Source organism: Benincasa hispida, chromosome 9 (assembly GCF_027475165.1).
Source record: "Benincasa hispida cultivar pf3 chromosome 9, pf3_genome.v1.1, whole genome shotgun sequence".
Taxonomy (NCBI): domain Eukaryota; kingdom Viridiplantae; phylum Streptophyta; class Magnoliopsida; order Cucurbitales; family Cucurbitaceae; genus Benincasa; species Benincasa hispida.
The window spans coordinates 97,363,314-97,376,191 of NC_143486.1; the positions used below are offsets into that span (position 1 = coordinate 97,363,314).

The window sequence follows — 12,878 nt, forward strand, 5'->3', positions numbered from 1 at the left end:
GGTTGAGAAGAACTAAGCTAACATGACCTAGGATCTTCATCGAATGCGATTATCTTGTTTTATGTTGTGCCCAACACCCATTTAGAGCTACTCGAGAGAGAGTCTAAAGAAAGAATCTGAGACTTTAGAGAGCTAGGTTAGAATTTAGACTTGAGAGAGCAAGATTAGATCTGCATAAACAAGAGATAGGGACTTAGAGATAAGCTCTGTTTGTTAACCTGCATCGCATGCACCCTAGAGATAAGTATGATATTATATGGTCGCCTTATTTGTGTATGTGTCATTTTGTCATCGCATAAATAAGAATAGAAGCTTATGTGTAGGTCCTATAGACTTATCGCATATATCGCATGCGCTCTAGCCTTAGAAGCCGTAGCATTCACATCGAGAGATGGTTTACTATTGTATGTGTGTTGCATGATCGCATAGCAGGAACACATCCTAGGAAGTGTTAGTCGAAACCCTTCTCAACTCATTCACCCCATATTCATCGCATCTTCCATTTTATCAATTCTTTTCGAAACTTCACCGCATTTGTTTATTTTTATTACCACAACAACAATCCAAACAACTACTTGATTTATTTGGCTACCGCAAAGTCTTCTGAAAAATTACCACCGCATATTATTTTTCCATGTCCCTAAGTTCGAACCTGGACTTACCAAGAAACTTAGTGAGGTTTACACTTGGATTCCACTGAGAAAACTTGAGTGCTCAACACATTTTCATCATCGCATTTAATCCATAATTCCACCTCATAAAATAACGCATCAAGTTTTTGGCGCCGTTGTTGGGGACTTCGGCAAAGCAGTGTGCTAACGGTAATTTTTCTGATTTCTGTGCAGCTCTCAATCTCTGGCGAATTATGACATGGAGATTGAGAGAACATTTCGATGAAGACTGAGAGACAACCGCCAACAACAAGACTGAACCCCAAGAATGGAGGAATAACCGGAAGAAAGGGCCGCAAACGCGAACAATATAATGGCCAACCCCATCCTTTTGGCGAATGACCGCAATAGACCCATTCGGGACTATGCATCACCCAACTTCTACGATTTCTCTCTAGGAATCATGAGGCCAGCGTTAGATGTATCGAGGTTTGAAATGAAGTTAGTAATGTTGCAGATGATCCAGGCTGCTGAGCAGTTTGGAGGAAGGCGTGGCGAGGACCCGCACACTTACCTCTAGAGCTTCATAGAAATCTGCAACACTTTTGTGTTCCTAAACATCTCTACTGAACAAGTTCGACTAACTTTATTTGCATTTTCTCTATGTGATCAGGCGAGAAAATGGACGTATTCCCTCAAGTCGGGAGAGATCACTTCTTGGAAACAGATGGTGGAAAGGTTTATGAAGAAGTATTTCCCACCAATTGAGAACGCTAGGGGAAGGAGATTAATAACAAATTTTCAATAAGAAGATGACAAATTTTGAACCAGAAGATGACGAATCGCTCAGCGATGCCTGGGCGAGGTTCAAGCGGTTGGTAAGAGATTGTCTACATAATGGCTTATCAGACTGCCTGCAAATAGAGATTTTTTACCAAGGACTGAATCCCTCTTCGCAGACCGCTGCCAATGTGACAGCCGCTGGTGGTCTGCTAGACAAAACATATGAAAAGGCAAAGAGTATACTTGATTGCATTTCCAAAAATCACGAGGATTGGTGGGAAAGCGATTAGAGATTAAGAATAAAAGATAATAACGTAAACAACGGGGCCATCGCATCCCTTCAAAACTAGATGACTGCGATGATGAGCACATCACAATTAATAACACGAGAACGAAGAAAGGGCAGGTCAACATAATTGCTCAAACGACCGCAAATTGTGTCATTTGCGGAGACGCTCATTCGATGGAGGAATGCCCAGTAAACTGCATGCTTCATAAATAATAATCCCTATTCCGATACATACAACCCCGGGCTGAGAAACCACCCAAATTTTGCATGGAAAAATCAACAACAAAGCTTTCAATTAGTGGCGCAAAAAGGAGGGCCACCCAAATTTTTCTCGCAAAACAATGGTCCAACCATAGTCAAGTTAGCAGCTCGTAAACACCGCAATCTTCGTCCTTAGAGAGCTTGTTGAAACAGTACATTGAGAAAAACGAATCAGTGCTTCAGAATCAAGCAACATCTATTATAAATCTCGAAATTCAACTGGGACAAATTGCAAGCGAGCGGAAAAATAGACCGTAAGGAGCATTGCCGAGCTCAACTGAGCTTCCTCGCAATGCTGGGGGTACTGGGAAGGAACAATGCTTAGCAGTCTCCGTGCTAAGCGACAAAATGACTATGGAAGTAAGGGAAAAACCCATCGCAACCAACTTGAATGCGGTGACAACCAAGGACTCGTTGACCTATAGTTTGGAAAAGCTCGAGAAAATGAACCCCGAAGTTGCGTCCACCCTCAAGCCTCCAGATCTTGAGACAGAAGAAGTCCAACCACCAGCAGCTCCGCAAAGATTGAAAGAGAAAAAAAAATGATGAAGACAATATCACAATAGTGGCAATAACGCAAAATGCTATGATCACACCAAAAATGGGCGACCCAGGAATCTTCACGATACCATCCTCCATTGGAGGGATCTATAGTGGCCAAACACTATGTGATCTTGGGGCGAGTATAAACATAATGCCACTATCAATCTTCAAACGATTGAGTATTGGTACACTCACGCCCACAACGAAAACTCTCTTACTTGCGGACAGATCCCGAATACATCCTGAAGAAGAGTTGAAAAATGCCACAATCTCAATTGATAAATTCATCCTGCAGGCAGACTTCTTCATTTTGGATTATAAAGCGGAAGAATATGTGCCCATCATATTGGGATGACCATTCCTTTCGACCAGTCGCGCTCAAATTGATGTGCGCAAGGGGAAGATCGTAATGAACATTCATAGAAAAAAGCTCCGGATTAAAGCAGTCAAGATCCCAGAGGACAAAGAAAAGAGGGAAAAGCCACCATGGACATGAAAAGACCAGCCTAGAATAAGCAGTCCTTGAGTTACTATATAACTTAACCTCATCAGGGACGCAACTCTTTTGAATATCCTTTTTCCTGCAGCAATACTTCATGAACTTTCATCATACTAGTTATTATCTATCACCGCAATTACTTTGTTGTTATCTGCACTTTTCTTATTCTAAAAAAAAATGTGATCGTGCTAAACGATTGCAGTAAAAGAGTTTGTTTTGTTTAATATTATTTGACCCTCTCACTGTTTTTCTTGCAACGATCGAGGCGAACAATTGCGGAGGCATTACACGAAGAAGCAACTTATCTTATTTCGTCACCGCAATCCAATGAAGGAAGATCGCCACAAAGTAGGATGCGTAACAAACAATGCAAGCGACAACGCAAATTTGGGGGTTGTATTCTTCCTTAACTTTATTCCAAATTCTGCACTATCGCATCACATTTTAATTTTAAAAGTTTTTATCATCGCATCATCTTTGATTACCGTAATCATTTAACATTGATAAATTTAGTAAGTCGCTGCATGCTGTCTCGTTGTCAATTATGATTTCAATGATGAAACACATGCTTCTATTTTTTCATATATACTAGAATTAACTTAATCTTAGAAAAGTCATCTCATGAAATATTTCTAGAAGTTATTGGTCTGCTAACTTTCTTTCAAACTCCCTTTACAAATTTCCTAAGAACACTGCATGACTTCTTTCAATCTTTTGGCAATGAAGACATTGCCGCATTTTAAATTTGGGGGTGAGGTATTTATTTTTCGACCTTGCTACTTTTAGCTTTATGAAAAAAAAAATTCTGAGAATAACAACTCCACTGTCAACGCAATGGGGAAACCTATGTTGATAAGAGTTAAGTTGTGAAGGGCACTTACCCGTAGTTGAATGTCCTCATGACACACGTGGGGGCAAACCAAAATGAAAGTAAGTCGCCAGAATCAACGCATAAATAAATGACCGCAACTCCGCTGCCAAGTAGGTATGAGTTTAGTTTGAGAAAGAGCGCATTGCTCGTAGTTGGATGTCCGCATGACACACGTGGGGGCAAGCCAAAACGAAGGCAAGGCACTTGGATCAGCGCAAGGTCAGAAAAAAATAATAATAATGTCAAGAAATATGCAAGGATAAAAACCATTTGACACCCTGGTGGAAAAGTTTTCTTTTTGAAATAAATCATGCGATGTCCTGGAATTTAGTAAAGTCCTTTTGAAGGTTAAACTTGTGGTCCTTAGGTCTTAGAAATATTTTAAGAGGAGACTGGAATAAGACTTGAGGAAATTTTGGTGTATAGGATTTGAATGAAGTATCCTTAAGAAATCTAGAAAAAGAAATTGCGATCGACTTGCCAAAGGAAATCTTTAACTTATGCTTGAGGACAAACATTATTTAAATTTGGGGGTGTGATAACGGGTAGAAATGCACATTCTTACAGTACTAAGTTCTTAAACAATGCTGGTTTGCGTTGATAAAAGATGTTAGATTACGTCCAAAAAGCATTAAGTTCATAACATTGCGGTCGCATGCGTCCATCACATAGAAACAGTTAACTTTTGTATTTTTATGTAGAATATGCATTGACGCAAGGCAAAAAGCGCGATCACAAGAAATCAACGGTCGAGCGCAGCATTACCGCAAGGCTTTACGGTGATTTGTGTTCGCAAACATCTACTCAAGAAGGATTGTCGCATAGAGTCGATGCAACTTGGTGGGGGCATCTGGGTGAAAGGCATAATTAATCACAATAGGAGAAAAAGCTAACGATAACAAAGTACACTCAGCTTTTCGGTGATAAATATTCGGCGCATCAATCGGAGAATTAAAGCCATCCCATCTGTGCAATCATAAGAAAGAAGCCGGCCTTCACCTCGAAGCTCTATAAATATCTAAGGCATCCTTCAAAAAAGGGGTTCACGAGTTCAGAATTCAGCAAGTCTTTGTTCATAGCTTTAGCCGTGTTCATAGTTTTCTTTTATTTTTAAGGCGAAGCAAGAGAAGAGCCGAGACACCGGAAGATCACTCAGGGCAACTTGAGAGAGAACCCAGAGGCGTAGAAAGAAGAGAATGGGCCGACTCTCGCGAGAGCGAGATTATCTTTTGAATACGAGTAGAAAAGACAGTGTAAAAACCTGAGAAGAAAGAGATTGCTACCATGCTCTTTATTCTATTCATGCATTGTTATTTTGTACTTCAACTTTATATTTATACAATGGAAGTTCTTATTCTACATCTGTTCACTCTCTTAGCACGCATGAAGCTAAACTTATCGAATGGGTTGAGAAGAACTAAGCTAACATGACCTAGGATCTTCATCGCATGCGATTATCTTGTTTTATGTTGTGCCCAACACCTATTTAGAGGTACTCGAGAGAGAGTCTAAAAAAAGAACCTGAGACTTGAGAGAGCTAGGTTTAGAATCTAGACTCAAGAGAGCAAGATTAGATCTGTATAAACAAGAGATAGGGACTTAGAGATAAGCTCTTTTTGTCAACCTGCATCGCATGCACCCTAGAGATAGATATGATATTATGTGGTCGCCTTATTTGTGTGTGTGTCATTTTGTCATCGCATAAATAAGAATAAAGGCTTATGTGTAGGTCTTATAGACTTATCGCATATATCGCACGTGCTCTAGCCTTAGAAGCCGTAACATACGCATCGAGAGATGGTTTACTATTGTATGTGTGTTGCATGATCGCATAGCATGAACGCATCCTAGGAAGTGTTAGCCGAAACCCTTCTCAACCCGTTCACCGCATACTCATCGCATCTTCCATTTTATCAACTCTTTTTGAAACTCTGTTGCATTTCTCTATTTTTATTACCGCAACAACAATCCAAATAACTACTTGATTTATTTGGTTACCACAAAGTCTTCTGAAAAATTACCACTACTTATTGTTTTCTCAAGTCCTTGAGTTCGACTCTGGACTTACCAGGAAACTCAGTGGGGTTTACACTTAAATTCCACTGAGAAAACTTGAGTGCTCAAAGAATTTTCATCATCGCATTTCATCCATAATTCCACCTCATAAAATAAAGCATCAGCACTTTCGATTAGGGTACATCAATCCCAGTAGGATTGAGAGATTGGTGAAGAATAGACTTTTAAGTGAGTTAGAAGAAAATTCTCTACCGGTATGCAAAACTTACCTTGAGGGTAAGATGACTAAACAACCTTTTACTGAAAAAGGTTATCGAGCCAAAGAGCCTCTTGAGTTAGTACATTCTAACTTTTATGGTCCTATGAATGTGCGAGCCCGAGGTGGCTGTGAGAATTTTATCAGTTTTATTGATGATTACCCTAGGTATGGGTATGTTTATCTTATGCAATGAAAGTCTGAATCCTTTGAGAAATTCAAAGAGTTCAAGGCTGAAGTTGAAAACGCATTAGATAGACGGATTAAAACACTTTGATCAAATCGAGGTAGAGAGTTTTTTTAAACTCGGCATTCCAAGACTATTTGATAGAACATGGAATCGTTTCCCAACTCTCAGTGTCGAGTACACTTCAGCAAAATGGTGTAGTGAAGAGGAGAAATATGACCTTGTTGGAAATGGTTCGTTCGATGAAGAGTTACGCTTCCTTACCGGACTCGTTTTGGGGTTTCACAGTGGAGACTGTGGTATACATACTCAACTATGTTCCCTCCAAGAGTGTTGCGAGAACACCTCTAAAGTTGTGGAACGGACGTAAAGCTAGTTTACATCACTTTCACATTTGAGGTTGCCCTACACACGTGCTTGAGGCATATCCCAAGAAGTTGGAACCACAGTCGAGGTTATGCCTCTTTGTAGGCTGCCCAAAGGTACACGAGGGAGTTATTTTTATGATCCATCGAAAAATAGGGTGTTTGTTTCCACGAACACTACTTTCATGGAGGAGGATCATATAAGGGAGCATAGTCCACGTAGTAAAGTCGTGTTGCGTGAGCTTTCCAATGAAACTACTGAAACTTCAACAAGAGTTGTTGAAAAGCCTGCTACATCAACAAGAGTTGTTGATGGTAGTTCATCTAGTAGGTTGATGCATTGTTTTATGTGATGAAATAATGGAATGAATTGCGATGATGGAAATGCGTTGAGCAACAAGTTTTCTCAGCAGAATCCAAGTATAAATTCCACTGAGTTTTTTGGTAAGTCCAAGGTCAAACTCAGGGACTAGGGAAAATAGTATGCGGTGATAATTTTCAAGAAGACTTTGTTGTAACGAATAAATCAAATAGTTGTTTTTGGGTTGTTGTTTGCGGTATAAAAAGTATGTGGAAGATTTGAGAAAATATTGATTATGCAGTAGATACACTGAGTATGCGGAGGAACGAGTTGAGAAGGTCTTTAGCTAGCGTTTCCCAGGAATGCGTCAAACTATGCGATCATGCTACACTCATGCGACAGTAAATCATTTTCGAATGCAAATGCAGTGCTCCTAGTTCTATGACGCATGTGATGAATGTGATAATGTCCATTGAGTTTATTTCTAAGTCTTTAATTTTTGCCTATGCGATGATGCAAGATACACACAACGACAAGGTGACAGCACGCAATCATAACCTATCTCTAGGATACATGCGATGCGTTAATAGTAAACAGTGCTTATTCTTAAGCTCCTATCTCTTGATTATGCGTTCTAATCTGACTCTCCCGAGCCTAGATTCTAACCTAACTTTTCCAAGCCTAGATTCTGTCCTTAGACAACCCTCCCGAGTATCTCTAATGGACGAATGATGCATACATAATACAAGATAATTGCATATAATGAAGATCCACAGTTATGCTAACTAAGTGATTCTCAACCCATTCGGCAGATTTAGCTACTCATGCATAATAAACATAGAGTGAACAGATATAAAGAAGTGGATTGCATTTCTATAGATAAGTTTAAGTACAAAATGACAATGGAAGATAAGGATAGAGAGTCTGGTAGCAATCCATTGCTTCCCAAGGCTTTTACACTGTCAACTCTATTATGTTCAAAAGATATTCCTGCTTCTGCAGGAGCTGGCCCTCTCTCCGATCTTGATGCTTCCGGCACTCTTCCAAGTTCACCGGAATGATCTCTCGGCACAATCTCGTTTCTTTTGCTTCCGCCTTAAATAAAAGAAAATCCAAGAACAAGGCTACTTCTAACTATGGAGAAATTTATCTAACTGTTGAACTGGACGAATGAACGAACCCCTTCTCTGAAGGTTGCCTTCGGTATTTATATAGCGTCAGGGTGAAAGGCTTCTTCTCTCTTATGATTGCATTGATAGGATGACATTAATTCTCTGTCTGATGTGCCAAATATTTGTCACCGAAAAGTTGAGTATACTTGCTACAGTAGTTCGTTAGCGGCTTGTCAACTTAATTCGGACTCGACCGTCATTAGCTTTCTGTCCCATCGTGATTTATTATGATTTTCACCAAGTTGCGCCGACTCTATGCGGCAATTCTTCTTGAGCAGATTTTTGCGAGCACAAATCACCGCAAAGCCTTGCGGTAACGATGCGCTTAACCGTTGATTTCTTGTAATCACATTTTTCACCTTGTGTCAACGCATATTCTGCATATAAATACAAAAGTTAACTATTTTCATGCGATGAACGCATGCAACTGCAATATCATGAACTTAATGCTTTTTGGACGCAATCTTATATATTTTATCAATGCAAACCTACATTGTTTAATAACTTAGTACTGTAATAACGTGCATTTCAGCCTGTTATCATAGGTCAGTTCCATCTCAAGAGTTGAGAGAACCTCAACATAGTGGGAGGGTTGCGAACCCGTTCGTTCGCTAGCTAGGTTTCACGGAAATCCTTGCTATGTTAGAAGATGGCGACATTGAGGATCCGTTGTCTTATTAGAAGGCAATGGAGGATGTAGACCGGGATGAATGGGTCAAAGCCATGAATCTCAAGATGGAATCGATGTACTGTCGTTCAGGCATGGAGTTACTTTGTCTAAGGAAATGTGTCCTAAGACGCCTCAAGAGGTTGAGGAAATGAGATGGGTCCTATATGGGTATGCCGTTGGCAGTTTGATGTACACGATGCTCTATACTTGTCCAAACATCTGCTACACTATGGGCATAGTCAGTAGGTATCAGTCTAACCCAAGCCAGGGTCACTGGACCGCAGTGAAGAACAACCTCAAGTATCTTCGGAGAACGAGGGACTACATGCTCGTGTATGGTTCGAGGGATTTGATCCTTACAAGATACACAGATTCTAACTTTCAAACTGAGAAGGACTCTCACAAGTCCACATCAGGGTCAGTCTTTACTCTTAATGAAGGAGTTGTAGTGTGGCGCATTAAGCAAGGGTGTATCACTGACTCCACTATGGAGGCAGAGTACGTAGCGGCTTACGAAGCTACTAAGGAGGCCGTCTGGCTCAGGAAGTTCTTGACAGATCTGGAAGTTGTTCTAGATATGTCTCGGCCCATTACCCTCTATTGTGATAATAGTGGGGCAGTGGCGAACTCCAAGGAGCTAAGGAGTCACCGGGGCAGTAAACACATAGAGCGGAAGTATCATCTGATCCGCGAGATAATGCATCGAGGGGACGTGATCGTCACGCAGATCGCTTCGGAGCACAATGTTGCTAACCCATTTACGAAGGCTCTCACGGCTATAGTGTTTGAGGGTCACCTACAGAGCATGGGTCTACAGGATAGCCCGTGGCTGCACTAGGGTAAGTGGGTGATTTTATTATACTGAGCTTTTATGTGCCTTAGTTTATTGTTTTGTACTAAGTTTTTTGTACACCCTACTTCGCTTTAGGACAAGTGGGAGATTGTTGGGGTTGATGCTCTAAAGTCTCGTGTCCTGTAGTTTGTAAACAGTATATACGAACACTTGTGATTGTTAATATATGATATTTACTTCACATCTTGTTGTTTTGCTCGGTTATTTGTTTTATTTGCTCTACCACAAACCAATAAACATAAAATCCCTGGTTATCTGTATGTGACTCAAGCATGTATGTGTTGATATACAAGTGGATCATTCTTGAGTGATAACCAAAATGGTCTGTAGTATATGGATATAGGAGGGAAACCTTATCCTGGTAATGCTACGGACGCGACCCGCTTTGTGGAATGGTCACAAGTGTTATGACTTGCCATAGATGGTCTAATCCTGATCATTCGTGTCAGGGACATGCGAGCGGGGGCGTCCTATACAAAGAGTTTGTATAAGACCTGACCACGAAGTGTTAATGTCTCGTTATATAACACCGTTCAAGACAGAGACTTCACTTCACTAGGATGACCATAGGTAAGATGACCTTAATCCTGAGTGAGTTGGGAACTCCTACCATTGAGGGCGATCCTTTGATCTGTATGGGTACGAATGGCCAAGTCATCGATTCAAACCTACCATTTTGGAGATACGTCTGATTTGGGAGCTGGGAACTCAACTACACAAGATGAAATTCACTTCTTCCCCGAGGCAGGAGTAAGTAGATAGATGACTCCCTTAAAGATTGATTCCGGGGCTTGAACGATGTGGTGCCACACACTTTCTCTTGGCCCAAGAGGTGTTCACACATAGTTGGACTATGTTGTATTGTTCATTAGAGGAATCAGTGGTACTTAATGAGTGAGATGTAACTACAAGGGAAAAACGGTAAATAGGCCCAGCTATACTTACGAGCATCTGTGAAGGGTCATGTACTCATGATTGGTTATATCCAATGGACATAGAAATATATCTGTTGTTGGATTGATATGGCAATCCTAGAGGGGGATGAATAGGGTTTAATTAAACTTTTTTCTAAATTAACCCAATTAAACTATTAATACACTTTTTATAAATAATAAGAAAAATTCAATTTATGCAACAAATAAGATGAAAAATAGTGTTATAATTTAATTCTATCAAATTTTAGCAAATAAATAAGAACAAACTAAAACATACAATAAATTGCTTAAATTAATTACAAAAATAAAAAGGAAAGAGTTAGAGAAGAAGACACTGTAATTTTTATAGTGGTTCGGTCAAACTCGACCTATTTCACTCTCCAATCGCCTCTTGGGAATTTGAATAAAATCTTTCCGACTCTTTCCACGGATTAGAGCCCAACCGTTAATACCATCACTCCTTTTACGGGTTCAAGAGCAAACCCGATCCTTTCTACGGTTTAGGATGAAACCATTACAAATGTTGAAATTTTTTAAGAACACAATACAACTCTCACTAGAGTGGATTTACAAGTTTAAGCACTCAACAAATTTATCCTCACAATACAATAATACTTTCTCAAGAATAAGATGAAAAGAAAAAAAAATGGGAGTTTAGAGAGAGAAACAATGGAAACTTTTGAGTTTTGGAGGATTATGAAATGTAAAATTTGTTAGTACAAAATTTGGAGAGGAAGATGGTTTATATAGAGATGGAAAAATTTTTAGAAACCACAATTAATTTGGACCATTGGATTTTGGAAAAGAAAAATCAATGGTGGAGATTTTAAACTAAACTAGTCGTTAGATACAAACAAAATATAATATTAAATTCCTTTTCTTTTGAAATTCCTTTTCTTTTTAAAATTAATCCAAAAATAAAAAAACATACCATGTGTCAAAAATTAGCCGTTAGATACAAACATAAAATAATATTAAATTCATTTTCTTTTTAAATTCATTCTTTTTAAAGTCAATAAAAAAAAACATACCATGGGTAAAAAACTAACCGTTAGACACAAACATAAAATAATATTAAATTTATTTTCCTTTTAAATTTCTTTTAAATTTCATTTTTTAAATCAATCCAAAAATCAAAAGTCCATCATATGTTAATCTCTTAATGATCCACCATTCAACCAACATGTTGCCACATGTCTACATGCAAATGGTCTGGTTTTGCCACGTCATCCATTACGGTATTTTCTCTATAGATTTGTTTCGGTTATATTGTCTTCGTTTTAGCTCCGATTTGAGTGATTCAAGAGGTGTTGGAATCATTGTTCTGAGCTCTACGTTATGGGCATATTAAAACACTAAAATTTTCAGTAATTAAAAATTGAGTTTGTTATCATCAAAACATTGATTAATTAATTAATTAAAATTAATTAATTTGAGATTAAGGGCCAAAAAACCAACAATCTTCCCTTTTTAATTATGACGAACCATTCAAGAAAAATAGTTTGAAATACATGTAAACCATATGTAGCATATAATTAAAATTCAACATATCGCCATAAAGATCATTCTTGAAATTCACTCAAAAAAATAAATTCTCCCCCTAATTAATACAATCAAAATCATAACAAATTTATAGCATATTTTTCTTAAACTTCTCCCCCTTTGGAATCATCAAAAAGAATAATTAAGAAAAATTTAGAACTACATAAATGTTTCCCTAAAAAACATGAACATAAATTTAGCACAACTCCCCATAAGAATATTAACACATGCTTTCCATATCTCCCCCTATCAAAATGCCTTCTAAAAAGTTTAACAAGTAAAATTATAAAATCAAGAGGCATCACAACGAATAATACCGAGCTCAAGCCTATTTTTGCAAAAGTTTTCTTTATTCAAAGGCTTGGTAAAAATATCCGCTAATTGATTATTAGAGCCTACAAATTCAAGAGTAATATTATCATTTTGCACATACTCTCTAATAAAGTGATGCCTAATATCAATATGCTTAGTCCTAGAATGATGTATAGGATTTTTAGTCAAATTAATAGCACTAGTACTATCACAAAATATAGGCACATTATCAAACTTTAATACAAAATCACAAAGAATTTGTTTCATCCAAAGAATTTGAGGACAACAACTAGCAACTACAATATATTCCGCTTCGGTAGTGGATAAGGCAACCGAATTTTGCTTTTTACTAAACCAAGAAACTAAGGAACTACTAAGAAATTGACAAGTCTCACTAGTACTCTTACAGTCA

At 38.5% G+C, this 12,878-nt stretch overlaps 1 non-coding gene across 1 annotated transcript; it reads right to left on the bottom strand.

Annotated features, from left to right (window-relative positions):
• Positions 1 to 1,408: 1,408 nt before the first annotated feature.
• Positions 1,409 to 1,515, bottom strand: LOC120087384 (small nucleolar RNA R71). Its single transcript, XR_005484520.1, has one exon. It is a non-coding gene; the product is annotated as a small nucleolar RNA R71 (small nucleolar RNA).
• Between the last annotated feature and the right edge of the window lie 11,363 nt (positions 1,516 to 12,878).